A 14549-nucleotide genomic window follows, 5' to 3' on the forward strand; every position below is an offset into this window, starting at 1 on the left:
TGGAATACTTCCCTGTAGAACGATGTTTCATACGAACGAACGAAACCATGACCTTGAAAGTGGCCATTTTAAAATGCACAACATGAAATCAAAGCACATGGAGCAGTATGCAAGCAAGAATAATCATATGAACACACGACAACTACTTACTTTTTTTAAGAACACGCTTGATCCTTAGGTACTGCTCGTGCTCCCTCAGTTTCAGGTCTGACCAGCGTTTTCTCAGTTGATCCTTGGATCGGTGTACCCCAAAATTCTTCAGAAGACTCTTTACAACTTTATTCATGATCTTGGCCTTTCTGATATTTGGGTTTGGGTAAGGTCCATACTTCCCATCATAGTCGGTCCTGTTCAATATGTCGACCATCTCCAACATCTCTCCAAAAGACATATTTGAGGCCTTAAATCTTCTCTTCCTGGATCAGGACGTTTCAGGCTCCGGGCTTTCCTCACCCTCCTCCTCATTAGTGGAACTATTAGTGCACACCTGCGTTCTCTCCGCCCTGTGCTCTCCCCACTGTGCGGGAAGCGAAGGGGCGGGGAATAGTCTGGAAAGAACGCCAGGGGCGAGCGGAGTTTCACGCATGCGCACTGTATATAAAACGCCACACATGTGTATCGTCCGTACGATCTTGGAGGAGAGTGTGAGTCACGGATGCGGCTAGACTAGACTGCTTGTATCTAGGCCGATGTTGGGACAAGATTAGGAGGGATTTTAATTGCATTATTAGTATTTGAGGGTTTGTCTTGTGTTGTGTCTTGCAGACAAAATGGACCCATTCAACAATGCCAACTTTATGGGGCTATTCCTCGAGCTCTACATGGAGATGCCCTGCCTATGGCAGTTCCACAACAAGTTTTATAATGACAGATCAAAGAGGAACGCAGCACTGGAGAAACTGCTTGCTTTGGTGCAGATCAGGGTCCCCACGGCAGACATGACATATCTGAATCGCAAAATTGTGGCCATGAAGCTTACATATTTCAGGGAGGGAAAGAAGCACCTGGAGTCCTTGAGAGCAGGAGATCCAGATGCTGTTTATTACCCCAGGATGGTGCACTTTGACAGGCTGCATTTTCTGGAAGACCAAGGGGTACCCAGGCCACCACTCTCCAGTCTTCCTCCAAGGCATCCTTCACCCCCAGCTGAGGCTTTTGATGTCCAACCTGGGCCTTCCAGGCAGCACCATGTGGTGGCGCCCAGCTTGAGACAGGTATTGCATTGTTGAACATATTTCTTGTGTTACATTTAATGATGTTAACTAGATGTTCTTATTGATCAGTAAGTTGAGATTTCTCCAAGTGGTTTACATCTCAATAGACAGTAGTGACCAAAAATTATTGGGACGGGAAAGAAAAATGCTGGTGTCAGAATGATAGTCTTCTACACAGGAAGACCTCAGTCGGGGGGAGGCTGTGGCAAGTGGCAGCCAGGAGGTCCACCAACGCCCTCCTTCTCCTCCTGCCCCAGCTACAGGAGCCCAGCCACAGCCTGGAAGGATGCCTGGTGGGAAGTCACAAAGGAAGACCAGAGAGTGATGGCCTGGGTTGAGTCTGGTGTGCCAGAAGATGCAGCCTCTTGAAGATCACCATCCTGGGGACAGAAATGGCATCTGAATTTCCTGCTCTCTAGGACTTCAGGAGCAGACTTCTCTCCCTGAGATAGCTACTCCTCAGACCACCAATTTTTTTATATCTCATTTAGTCATGTCTGCCCTGGGGGCCAAAGGCTGCACCAAAGTTAAGAAGTTTCTCCAGTGCTGCGTTCCTAGTTTTATTTTCGAGCAAACAAAATAAATTTTATTTTTGTTTGATGAAATACTTGTGTAATGTGTTTTCCTTCAAAAAGTAGAGTTTATTTGTGAGCAGGCAGGTACATTTCCAAAATACAAAGTGAACTAAAGAACAAGGGGTACCAACACTAAACAACCTCCTGTAGATTAAAAAAGAAAAAGAAAATATAAAAAATACAATAATGTTGTTGTTGTAAGTTTACACCCAAAAATAAAAATGAAAAAATAAGGAGAAATGAGCAATGTCTTTAAAGGAGATTTTTAGGGAATCCCCCCCCCCCCAAACAAACATCCAAAAAAGAAAAAAACAAATCAAACATTGTGTAGATGTGACGCAAACTAAAATTGTATTGCTGAAATGGTTAAAAAAGAGTAATGAAATCCATTCGGGAGAAGTGTGTGTGACTATGAGCATCAAAAGAAGTTGGTTCTTGCAGCATTGTAAAGAACAAGAGAATGCGCTTGATGAATGATTTTTTTTAACATTGCAGCGTGACGAATGTGCTATATCGCTTACGAGCAGTAGTTTTACCTGAACGAGCGCTTCCGTGTCGGAATTTGAATGTGAGCATGCGTGGCACTTGGTCCGATGAAAATGCTCTACACATGATCGGATTAGGTCCGACCGGCCCAGTTGGTCGGGAAATATTTCCAACATGTTGGAAAATTGGGTCGGACGGAGATTCGGACAGAATCAGTCCGATGCATACCACACACAGTCGGATTATCTGACGACACGGTCCGATAAGACGCATTCCGACAGATTCTCCGACCGTGTGTACAGGGCATTAGACTTGTATCTGCACTGGCTCCCTGTTATTAACCTCAACTACTAGTTTCTGACCACGGCTTGTCTTTTCTGAGTCTTGGTGTGTCCTTATCTGGTTCCTGACCATAGCTCTCTGTTGATCCTTAGCGTGACCTCCGCTAGTTCCTGAACACAATTTTTCTCTGCTGGTGCTTGTTGTGACCTGAGCTACTTTCTGACAGCATCCTGTCTCTGCTGATTCCTGGGGTGACTTTGGCTAGTTTCTGACAGTAGCTTGTCAATGCTGATTATTGGTCTGACCTTTTCTAGTTCTTGACCATGGCTTGTCTCTGTTGATCCTTGGTTGGACCTCAGCTAGTTCCTGACCATGGCTTTTCTCTGCTGATTCCTGGTAATAACTTGGCTAGTTTCTAACTACAGATTTTTCTTACTGATTTCAGGTGTGACTTTAGCTAATTCCTGACCATAGCTTTTCTCTGGAAATTCCTGGTAAACTCTTGACTACTTCCTGACCGCGTCTTGTCTCTGCTGATGCTTGGTGTGTCTTTGGTGGATTCCTGACCATGGCTTGTCTCTGCTATTTCTTGGTGTGACTTTGGTTAGATACTCAACTACAGCTTGTCTATGCTGTTTCTTGGTGTGAGCTTAGCTAGATACTCAACTACAGCTTTTCTCTGCTGCTTCACCATGTGACCTCAGCTACTTCCTGAACATGGTTTGTCTCTGGTATTTCCTGATGTGACCTGGGCTAGTTCCAGACCACAGCTTTTCTCTACTGATTCTTAGTCTAGTTCCTGACCATGACTTGTCTCTGCTGATTCTTGGTGTGACCTTGGCTAGATACTCAAATACAGCTTGGCTCTGCTGGTTCTTGATGTGACCTCAGCTATTTCCTGAGCACGGTTTGTCTTTGTTGCTTCCTGGTGTGACCTGGGCTAGTTCCTCACCAAGGCTTTTCACTGCTGATTCCTGGTGTGACCTCCACTCGTTTTTGACAATGGCTTTTCTCTAATGATTCCTAGTGTGAACTCGGCTTATTCCTTACCATTAATTTTTTCTGATGATTATTGGTGTGTCCCTGGCTAGTTTTTGACCTTGGTTTGTTCCTGATGATTCTTGGGGTGAGCTCAGCCAGTAATCTTCCTGGACTAGGCTCTATGCACCTCTAACATTCTGTGCCTTCTCATTCCCTGTTCTCTTCTCCAGGGCTGACTGTACCAGAGGTGTAAGGGAAGCCCTCTTGTCATTTCGTCCACTAACCAGGTACTGTAAAGTCACAAAATGGTAGGTTCAGTAGAACATCTGAAGGCTTATGCACAAGGTCAAGCATATAGCACAGTATCCCACAGTGATAGTTGTGTAAAATTAAACTTTTGGGGACTATTGAGAACTTGTCCTCAAAAGTTGCATTTGGCACAACACTGTGGAATGATTGCTCTGCATATACAAGTTATATGTGCTATATACTTGATCTTATGAATTAGGACAAATCTACAAAAGTTCTACAATACATTGCTGCCATAGTGGGACCTTTGCCATACACTTTGCTTTTACTAATAAGAGTTATACGTCTTTAACTTGTATTACATCACCCTCCAAGACTGTCTGTTAGGCAATTATATTGTTGACACTGCACCCCAGTGGTGCTAATTGTTATTTTCCTGCAATATCTACAGGAGGTCGTGGCCTATGTGGTCACTCTAATAATTTTTGACTAGTCTGTATGAGAACTTTAGTATCTGTTTGTATTTGAAACATCCTATTAGTTAATTTATTACACAATAAGAGTAAAGACTCTATAATTTGTATAGAATGACGCTGGCTTTTCTTATGATATTCTGGAAGTTCTTCCAAGGTTCATATAAAGATTGAATATTCATCTGCATCCTCAAGAGGCACCTTGATACTGATCCAATGTAAACACACTTAGCCCTTGTACACACGGTCGGAGAATCCTTCGGAATGTGTCCTATTGGACCGTGTTGTCGGATAATCCGACTGCGTGTGGTATGCATCGGACTGATTCCGTCAGAATATCCGTCGGACCAAGTATTCCAACTTGCTGGAAATATTTTACGACAAACTGGTCCGATCGGACATACTCCGCTCATGTGTAGCCTACTCCGACGGACAAGGTGCCACGCATGCTCACATTCAAATTCCGACACGGAAGCGCTCGTTCAGGTAAAACTACTGCTCGTAAGCGATATAGCACATTCGTCACGCTGCAATGTTAACCACTTTCAGACCGGACCATTTTGCTGGTAAATGACCAGAGGTCTTTTTACACTTTGGCACTGCGCTGCTTTAACTGGTAATTGCGCGGTCATGCAATGTTGTACCCAAACAAAATTTGCGTCCTTTTCTTCCCACAAATAGAGCTTTCTTTTGATGGTATTTGATTGCCTCTGCGATTTTTATTTTTTGCGATATAAACGTAAAAAGACCGCAAATTTTGAAAAAAAATGATATTTTCTACTTTTTGTTATTAGAAAAATCCAATAAACTCAATTTTAGTCATACATTTAGGCCAAAATGTATTCAGCCACATGTCTTTGGTAAAAAAAAAGTCAATAATTGTATATTTATTGGTTTGCGCAAAAGTTGTCACATCTACAAACTAAGGTACGTTTTCTGGAATTTACGCAGCTTTTAGTTTACGACTGCCTATCTCATTTCTTGAGGTGCTAAAATGGCAGGGCAGTACAAAACCCCCCCAAATGACCCCATTTTGGAAAGTAGACCCCCTAAGGAAATTGATAAGAGGCATGTTGAGCCCATTGAATATTTTATTTTTTTGCCTCAAGCGATTGAATAATGACAAAAAAAAAAATTTTTTTTTTTTTTTACACAAAGTTGTCACTAAATGATATATTGCTCACACATGCTATGGGCGTATGTGAAATGACACCCCAAAATAAATTCTGCTGCTTCTCCTGAGTATGGGGATACCACATATGTGGGACTTTTTGGGAGCCTAGCCGCGTACGGGGCCCCGAAAACCAAGCACCGCCTTCAGGCTTTCTAAGGGCGTAAATTTTTGAGTTCACTTCTCACTACCTATTACAGTTTTGAAGGCCATAAAATGCCAAGATGGCACAAAACCCCCACAAATGACCCCATTTTAGAAAGTAGACACCCCAAGCTATTTGCTGAGAGGCATGTTGAGTTCATGGAATATTTTATATTTTGCCACAAGTTGCGGGAAAATTACAAACTTTTTTTTTTTTTTTTTTTTTTTAACAAAGTTGTCACTAAATGATATATTGCTCATGCATGCCATGGGCATATGTGAAATGACACCCCAAAATAAATTCTGCTGCTTCTCCTGAGTACGGGGATACCACATATGTGGGACTTTTTGGGAGCCTAGCCGCGTACGGGGCCCCGAAAACCAAGCACCGCCTTCAGGCTTTCTAAGGGCGTAATTTTTTGATTTCACTCCTCACTACCTATTACAGTTTTGAAGGCCATAAAATGCCAAGATGGCACAAAACCCCCACAAATGACCCCATTTTAGAAAGTAGACACCCCAAGCTATTTGCTGAGAGGCATGTTGAGTCCATGGAATATTTTATATTTTGCCACAAGTTGCGGGAAAATTACAAACTTTTTTTTTTTTTTTTTTTTTTTCACAAAGTTGTCACTAAATGATATATTGCTCACGCATGCCATGGGCATATGTGAAATGACACCCCAAAATAAATTCTGCTGCTTCTCCTGAGTATGGGGATACCACATATGTGGGACTTTTTGGGAGCCTAGCCGCGTACGGGGCCCCGAAAACCAAGCACCGCCTTCAGGCTTTCTAAGGGCGTTACAGTTTTGAAGGCCATAAAATGCCAAGATGGCACAAACCCCCCCCAAATGACCCCATTTTGGAAAGTAGACACCCCTAAATTTAGGGGTACACTAGTGAGACTAGGTAATAAATGGCGGGTGCCCTGAAACTATAAAAAAATAACTAACCAACCAGCGTCACCTGTAACAGTTATATGGTGATCACTGGTGAAAGGGTTAACTAGGGGGCAATCAGGGGGCTTTATGCGGTAGTATATGGGGGTCCCTGGCGCTATAAAAAGCTGCAGCGAACCTAAATACCTACCTGCCTAACTAGCGTCACCTGTGACACTAATACAGCGATCAGAAAAACGATCGCTTATTAGGCTGGGTTCACACTGGAGCGATGCGGGAACGCCACGAATGCGCGGCGGGTTCCCGCATCGCATGCCTCCCGGCGGCAGTTCACACTGCCCTATGCGAACTGCTGGGAGTGTCAGTGAAATGTTACTGACACCCCCAGATCAGTTCGCATATCGCAGTGCGATCTGCAAACTCGGATCGCATGGTGTGAACACCCATGCGATCCGATTCTGCTGCGGGCCAAAAAAAGGGTCCCGTGCGAATTTGCGGCGGGTGCGGCGGGTGCGGCGAATGGCTGAACTCGAATCGCACAGAGATCGGATGTGATTTGCACTGCAGTGCGGTGCGAATCACATCCGTTCTCATAAACCGCTGCAATGTGAACCCAGCCTTAGTGACACTGGCGACGGGGGGTGATCACGGGGTTAAACCTTTATTGGGGGGGTTAGGGGGGTACCTTAGAACTAAAGGGGGCTAACCCTAACTGCCCTAACAGTTATTAGTCACAAATGACACCCGCCGGGTGATCAGGGGGTTAAACCTTTATTAGGTAATAAATGGCGGGTGCCCTGAAACTATAAAAAAATAACTAACCAACCAGCGTCACCTGTAACAGTTATATGGTGATCACTGGTGAAAGGGTTAACTAGGGGGCAATCAGGGGGCTTTATGCGGTAGTATATGGGGGTCCCTGGCGCTATAAAAAGCTGCGGCGAACCTAAATACCTACCTGCCTAACTAGCGTCACCTGTGACACTAATACGGCGATCAGAAAAATGATCGCTTATTAGGCTGGGTTCACACTGGAGCGATGCGGAAACGCCGCGAATCCGCGGCGGGTTCCCGCATCGCATGCCTCCCGGTGGCAGTTCACACTGCCCTATGCGAACTGCTGGGAGTGTCAGTGAAATGTTACTGACACCCCCAGATCAGTTCGCATATCGCAGTGCGATCTGCAAACTCGGATCGCATGGTGTGAACACCCATGCGATCCGATTCTGCTGCGGGCCAAAAAAAGGGTCCCGTGCGAATTTGCGGCGGGTGCGGCGGGTGTGGCGGGTGCGGCGAATGGCTGAACTCGAATCGCACAGAGATCGGATGTGATTTGCACTGCAGTGCGGTGCGAATCACATTCGTTCTCATAAACCGCTGCAATGTGAACCCAGCCTTAGTGACACTGGCGACGGGGGGTGATCACGGGGTTAAACCTTTATTGGGGGGGTTAGGGGGGTACATTAGAACTAAAGGGGGCTAACTCTAACTGCCCTAACAGTTATTACAGTCACAAATGACACCAATGCAAAAAAAAAAAAAAAAAAAAAAAAATGACATTGGTGTCACTGTGACTGGGGGGCAGGGGTAATTGGGGGGGTGATCGGGGGGTAAAGGGGGGGTGTGAGTGTGCCTGGCATGTTCTACTGTGTGTGTGAGTGTTGGTGCAACTTACTGATCCGCTCTCCTCCGTGTCGGAACGGAAAATACCGACACGGAGGAGAGAATACATCACTTCCTCTCCTGTGTTTACATTACAGGAGAGGAAGTGATGTCACCGGGGATTTCTATTCGTCGGGAGCGATCGCGAGGGGGTGGCCATGAATGAATGGCCGTCCCCTCGTCCGGGATCGCTCCCGTACGAATTCCGACCGCCGCAGGCACCGGGCGGGGGCCCGATCGGGCCCCCGACCCGCGGGAGGCAAGGGACGTACATGTATGTCCTTATGCCTGCCCGTGCCATTGTACCGACGTACATCGGCGTGCGGCGGTCGGCAACTGGTTAAAAAATCATTCATCAAGCGCATTCTCTTGTTCTTTACAATGCTGCAAGAACGAACTTCTTTTGATGCTCATAGTCACACACACTTCTCCCGAACGTATTTCATTACTCTTTTTTAACCATTTCAGCAATACAATTTTAGTTTGCGTCACATCTACACAATTTTAGATTTTGTTTATTCTTTTTTGGATGCTTTTTTTTAAAAAGAGGAACGCAGCGCTGGAGAAACTTGTTACTTTGGTGCAGCCTTTGGCCCCCAGTGCAGACATGAACAAATTAGAATAGAAAAAATTGGTGGCCTGAGGAGTACATATCTCAGGGAGAGAAGTCTGGTCCTGAAGTCCTAGAGAATAGGAAATTCAGATGCCATTTATGTCCCCAGGATGTGGATCTTCAAGAGGCTGCATCTTCTGTCAGACCAGACTGAACCCAGGCCATCACTCTCTCGTCTTCCTTGGGCACTTCCCACCAGGCATCCTTCGAGGCTGTAGTTGGGGCAGGACCTCCTGGCTGCCACTTGCCACAGCCTCCCCCACAGCCTCCCCCCGACTGTGTATGAAAAGGGGACATAGTTTTAGTTTTTTTATCATCAATCACACCATTTTGTGCTCCTGGCTTTTGTTAATTGAATGTTACCAAATAGAACAGACTATCATTCTGAGACCAGCATTTTTCTTTCCCAATCATTTTTGGTCACTACTGTCTCTTGAGATGTAAACCACTTTGATAAATCACAACTTACTGATCAATAAGAACATCTAGTTAACATCATTAACTGTAACACAAGAAATATGTTCAACAATGCAATACCTGTCTCAAGCTGGGCCCCACCACATGTTGCTGCCTGGAAGGCCCAGGTTGGACGTTGGAAGCCTCAGCTGGGGGTGAAGGATGCCTTGAAGGAAGACTGGAGAGTGGTGGCCTGAGTGGTGGCCTGGGTACCCCCTGGTCTACCAGAAAATGCAGCCTGTCAAAGTGAACCATCCTGGGGTAATAAACGGCATCTGTATCTCCTGCTCTCAAGGACTCCAGGTGCTTCTATCTCTCCCTGAAATATGTAATCCTCATGGCCCCAATTTTCCTATTCAGATAGGCCATGTCGGCATAAAACTCGTTGTGGAACTGCCACAGGCAGGGCATCTCCTTGTAGAGTTCTAGGAATAGCCCCATAAAATTTTGATTTTGGAAGGGATCCATATTGTCTGCAAGACACAACACAAGACAAACCCTCAAATACTAATAATGCCATTAAAAGCCCTCCTAATCTTGTCCCAACATCGGCCTATATAGAAGCAGTCTAGTCTAGTGAAGCACCAAGTTAAAAATGTTACCTTCGTTTGCACGTTCGTCACGTCCGCGCCTCACTCTCTTCCCAGATCGTACGGACGATACACGCGTGTTGCGTTTTATATACAGTGCGCATGCGTGAAACTCCGCCCGCCCCTGGCGTTCTTTCTTAATACAAACGTTTTTATTTTGTTGGTCATAAAGTAGCAGACAATATCACAAAAACAGATACAATGCCGTAGTATAGGTTAACATTCTGGTACATTCCATTGCTATACAAAATAGAGAAAACAAAAGAAATTATACAGCATCGTGAGGAATAAAAGACCAAAGAAAGAACAAAAGGATAACTCGTAAGAGATCCTTCTTGACCAGCCCTAACTAGTCGTATTACAGGATAGCAGACATAAACAGCCGGGTTATCCGCATCAAATTAACTTGACTTAAAACAAATGCCAAACTATATCGCTGACTATACATATAGGAACCTGTTCAAATCGTTTTCCTGCACTGCCATAGCTCGTCTGAATACCGCTCATCGAAGCGGTGGGAAAAGAAGACCAAGCTCAACCCTGTTGGAGGCCAACTCCATCTAGACCTTAAATAACCTCTGGAGGGGGACCGTGTAGAGGCCCCACTCCAGCAGGTTCATTGTTGGTGGGCCACTTGGCCCATTTAGCAGTATGCCTGTGCATAGTATCCATAATAGTATGATGGATGCGCTCCATAAGGCGGATAGAATCCATCCTATGAAGAACCTGTGCCCAGGGAAGCAAGTGTGTACGCCAGTGTAGGGCTATCGTCCAATGAATGGCACAGAATAGAGTATGGAGTAGTCTCTGGTCTGTTAGCGAAACCCCCAGGATCGGTGCAAATAACAAGCAGTGAGCGGCCGTGAGATCCATCCTATGTCCTAGGATGGCGGTCACTATGGTAGCGACCTGGTCCCAAATGGGTTGTAGTAGGGGGCAGCTCCAAAAGATATGCAGCAATGTGCCTGCTGTCGGGCAACCTCTGAAACAGAGGTCGGGGACCGAAGGATAATACCGATGAACTCTGGTGGGGGTTAGGTAGCAGCGTGTACGTAGTTTCACAACAGTGTCTTTTATGGCCATCGATTTAAAGCATCTATGCATATTCTGAAACATAGCTCGCCAGTCCTCATCCGAGAACTCCGTGGCCAGATCCGTTTCCCACAAGATCATGCTGACGTTCTTTCTAGACTATTCCCCGCCCCTTCGCTTCCGGCGCAGTGGGGAGAGCACATGGCGGAGAGAACGCAGGTGCGCACTAATAATAGTTCCACTAACGAGGAGGAGGGTGAGGAAAGCCCGGAGCCTGAAACGTCCTGATCCAGGAAGAGAAGATTTAAGGCCTCAAATATGTCTTTTGGAGAGATGTTGGAGATGGTCGACATATTGAACAGGACCGACTATGATGGGAAGTATGGACCTTACCCAAACCCAAATATCTGAAAGGCCAAGATCATGTCTAAAGTTGTGAAGAGTCTTCATAAGAATTTTGGGGTACGCCGATCCAAGGATCAACTGAGAAAACGCTGGTCAGACCTGAAACTGAGGGGGCACGAACAGTACCTAAGGATCAAGCGTGTTCTTAAAAAAAGTAAGTAGTTGTCTTGTGTTCATATGATTATTCTTGCTTGCATACTGCTCCATGTGCTTTGATTTCATGTTGTGCATTTTAAAATGGCGACTTTCAAGTTCATGGTTTCATTCGTTCGTAAGAAACATCGTTCTGCAGGGAAGTATTCCAGCTTAACAAAGTGTCCCCATTAATGTTCTCACCTTGGAACTCGGCCCAAAAACACAATTGTACAACACTTCCAAGCAATGTTTCAGATTCCTATTTCTGTCCTCTGTGTGCTAATTATTCTTTGTTTACATTCTCATAGGGGAGAGAAGACTCGACAAGTATGAGGACACCAGGGACCACACCCCTCCCAAAGAAGGCCAAATTCAAAAAGCACAAACAGAGGAGAAGGAGCAGGAGGAGGAGGAGGAAGGAGAGATTGTGGAGGTTGGGCAAATTATCACCACAACAGGTGAGTGTCGGAGAACACAGCTTCCGGTAAGCTCATCAATGTATATCACCATATTTGGATTACATGGTGTGTTTGTTTGTTTTTTTTCTAGGTGATGTGGAGGAAGATTCCTGTTTTACCAGTGAAAGTGCCCAGATCTTGATCGGGGAGATAATGGGGTGCAATAGGGATTTGGAAATTGTACAACAAAACATCAATGATGTAAAAAATAAAATGAAGAACATCATTGATGTTTTGGGGAGAGTGTGAAAACGAAAAAACTAGATAGGGTTTTAGTTTTGCTTTTTAACATAAAAATTTTGTATTTTGCATAATTAAAAATTAGGAAGATGCACAGAGTGTGAAAACATGTGCTATCTCCCATCATGGGGGATCAATGTACATGTTTTGTGGAAAGTGTCTGAGATGAAGGGGTTGCAGCCCCAAAGCATGTACATTGATCCCTCATGATGGGAGATAGCACATGTTGACACACTGTGTGCATCTTCCAAATTTGTTTTTTTCAGGGGTAACACCCCATGTGATGAAGGCAATATCAGCCCAGTTTGTACATACTCATGTCTGATATTGTCTTCACTTTTCAAAGTTGAACTTTGTAAGTTCCTGTGTTCTGTATTTTACAGTTTGATACATGCCTGTTTACACAAAAACAACAAGTAAACAAAATTCTGATTAAACTCTGTTTTGGATACACACAATTTCTTGGTTTGTTGTAAAAACCTTTTCGAAACGCACATGTGAATGTATATATATATATCTTTAGGGGATTGCGCCTCCCACTCACTATTTATACTACCCACTTCTCAATAGAGTATGCTTAATAATACTTATATTCACTAAATAATCACTGTGCCCCCATATTATCCAAAATATATACACAAGACATTAATTTATAATTACAAAAAATATAGCGTCCTTATTGTGCGATATTTTAATTCGATTGCTCCAACTGTGCCGTCTTAATCACCGATCATCTTCTAATCAAAAGTCCACTTGTGTCAACTAAAATAACCGAAACTGTGCCACCGTCACCAAGCAGAATGGCCACTCACCAGATGTCCCCAATCAGTAAGCATTCGGTTCATTCAACGGATAACCAATCCACAACGCATTCCTCCCGTTAGCAAATCCTCAACGTCCATATATTCATACAAAATTAAATGGAACCAATATAGTGTAAAACCGTTTTAACTTTAATGGCAAAATCAATAAAAAAACGTATTGGACTCACATTTCAATGTGTCTATTGGCCAACACCAAGCCTTTCCAGCAATGAGAAAACCATTCTAAGCCACTGATGTTCTGCAGGTGGTGTTAGTCTGACCAAGAAGGAAGCCAGGTACTTGTTACCTGAGGCACCACGAGCACCAGTGATATACCAGGTACCCAAAGTCCACAAAAATAAAACTAAACCACCGGGAAGACCCATTATAAGTGGGATTGGGTCTGTATACTCCAGGGTGGGGGAATATTTAGATTCTTTTTTGCAACCATTGGCCAGTAGGGGTGAAGCGTTCATAAAAGACAGCAAAGATGTCATTAGATTGTTGGAAGGGATTGGTGCCAGTGATTCCACGCTATTAGTAACAGTGGGCGTGGAATCACTGTATACAAATATTAGACAAGCAGATGCCCTTGATGTAGCTTGGGCAATGAAGCACCAGTCAGATCTAAAGTTAAAACAGAGACGTTCTATATTGGAGGGACTAAGGATGGCAATGGGGAATAATTATTTCTGGTTCAATCATAAATTTTACCAACAGAACAAAGGTGTTGGAATGGGGAATAAATATGCTCCCAGCGTGGCCAACATCTTCTTGAACAAGTGGGAAGCAGAGGAAGTGTTCGGGAGGCGTTGGCCACAGCTGAGAGTGTATAAAAGGTTTATTGATGACATCTTAATAATTTGGGAGGGAAACCAAGATAAATTGGAGGAATTTGTGCAGCACATTAGAAATAACAACTATGACATCAAATTCACGGTGAACGTGAACCCAACCAATGTAAGTTTCCTAGATTTAGAAATATTTAAACGTGACAACCAGCTGTACACTAGAACACACTTCAAGGAGACAGACAGAAACGGTTATATCCCCTACAGCAGCTGCCACCACCCACACTGGAAAAAGGCCACCTCCAAAGGACAGTTTATCAGAATTAGAAGAAACTGTAATCTACTCTCAGATTATTACATGCAAACAGAGAAATTAATAGATAGGTTTACCAACAAGGGTTACAACCGAGCGGAACTTGAAATATTAAGGGAAAAGGTGGGTGACACCAATAGGGAAAGCCTTCTTGGGAAAGAAGAGAAAATAAAATGGAAAATAGGAAAGTGGTACCATTCATTTTAGGATTTAACAAACAATACAAGGATATGGAAGAGGTGGTTAAGAAGTATTGGCCGATCATCTGTAGTGATCCGCAATTAGGTAATATACTACCAAAAAAACCCACGTTTATTTACAGGAGGGCAAAAAGATTAAGAGACTACATCGTGAAAAATGTCCCTGATCCCCCCCAAAAAATGACACAGTTTTTTTAACAGAAAGGGTTTTTTCGATGCAAGAAATGTAAATCATGTAGAACAACGAGCAATAAGGAACGTAAAATTGTTGAATTCCAATCCCATGCCAATAAATTAAAATTTAAAATAAATGAATTAATCACATGTAAGAGTAGGTATGTTACGTATGTGATGGAGTGCAGCTGTGGCCTCCA

At 44.1% G+C, this 14549-nt stretch overlaps 1 protein-coding gene across 3 annotated transcripts in view; it reads right to left on the reverse strand.

Moving 5' to 3' along the window:
- LOC143958278 (uncharacterized) overlaps positions 1-14549 on the reverse strand; it is a 195578-nt gene that overhangs the window by 43744 nt on the left and 137285 nt on the right. The window lies entirely within an intron of this gene.

Source organism: Lithobates pipiens, unplaced genomic scaffold, assembly GCF_037356315.1.
Source record: "Lithobates pipiens isolate NorthernLeopardFrog02 unplaced genomic scaffold, aLitPip1_a1.2 Scaffold_60, whole genome shotgun sequence".
NCBI lineage: Eukaryota > Metazoa > Chordata > Amphibia > Anura > Ranidae > Lithobates > Lithobates pipiens.